Source organism: Bison bison, unplaced genomic scaffold, assembly GCF_000754665.1.
Source record: "Bison bison bison isolate TAMUID 2011002044 unplaced genomic scaffold, Bison_UMD1.0 scf7180017864468, whole genome shotgun sequence".
Classification (NCBI taxonomy): Eukaryota; Metazoa; Chordata; class Mammalia; order Artiodactyla; family Bovidae; genus Bison; species Bison bison.
In genome coordinates this window covers 1,285,980-1,287,133 of record NW_011495029.1, presented here as the reverse complement: position 1 = coordinate 1,287,133, position 1,154 = coordinate 1,285,980, and the positions used below count along the sequence as shown (strand labels likewise).

General features: G+C 60.3%; 1 protein-coding gene across 1 annotated transcript in view; it reads left to right on the top strand.

Moving 5' to 3' along the window:
• The window catches only part of ELFN2 (extracellular leucine-rich repeat and fibronectin type III domain containing 2), a 23,822-nt gene that overhangs the window by 3,753 nt on the left and 18,915 nt on the right, over positions 1–1,154 (top strand). The gene's annotated exons all lie outside the window — the stretch shown is intronic.

The following is a 1,154-nucleotide window of genomic DNA, read 5'->3' as shown; positions in this document are numbered from 1 at the left end:
GGGGCGGGGGGGGTGGAGTCCACTGGGGGCCTTCCTGACTCTGCCCCTACGTCCTGGCGTCCCACCTGCCAGACCCCTGCTGTGGGCTCTCCAGGCAGCATCTCAGCCTGCCCAGAGGAAGGAGGGCCTTCTGGGGTTTTTCCACTCACACCCTCTTGGCTACCTATCCCCACCTTACCCACTGGTCTGAGAGGCCCCCATGTTTTCATGGAAATGGCCGCTCCTCCCATGCTGACACCCACCCAACATCGAACAAAGCACAAATGGTGAGCACCCCCCCACACCCCTACTGGGAAGGAGCAGGCTGGGTTCCTGGGGCCCCTCCCCCTCCCTGGCCTGCCTCTGTCACCATGGCAACCCAGAGCCTGGCAGTTGGGACCGTTTGGGCTTCTGGGGGTTCTCTCTCAGTCAGTGTGGGTGGCAGAGGGCGGTGAGGGAAGGCAGGGCCAGATGGGGTGGCTGCCTTTCTCAAGAGCTGGGGGCTTCCTGGGGTCAGCTCTAAGGGACGGATCTGGGGTCCTGAGACTGTCTTGGAGACTGTCTTGAACACTGACAGGGTGCTGAGGGGTGGGAGTCAGCGCCCCTGCACCTGTGGAAGGGAGGTTGGCCAGTGGGGAGTGAGATGACTCTAGCTTTGCCCACCTGCCCATGTGCCCCTTGGCGCCCCACCCACCTCAGGAGTGGAAGGAGCCCACTGGGCTCTCCTCACACTCCTGGTTGTGGCCTGTCACTCAGTTGGGTTCTTGAGTTTTGGGGGTGTGACTGTGGGGTGAGGGTGGATGCTGGATGGGACCTATACTGTGGAGGGGATTCTGACCAGGAAAGCTAGTGCCATTCCCTGGGTGGTAGGCTCCAGCGACCTTCCTGGGGGAGGACAGTGGAGGGGAAAGGGGCCTTAGGGCTCAACTGAGCCCCACTTGGGGGACAGACCAAGCCTGGGGCTCACTTTTGGGGTGACATTTGCAAAGAAAGGACTGTTCTCCTGGGGAAGTGGAGGGGAGAGGGCCAGCATGGACATGCAGAGCAGACCTCTCCCAACTCCCCAAAACCTGCCCCCAACCTCTCCTCACACTGGATTGATGAAACAGAAAAGCAAGCAGAGAAGCCAGTGATGTGAGAAAGCAGATTCCCTGTTATATTTGCATGACGATTTT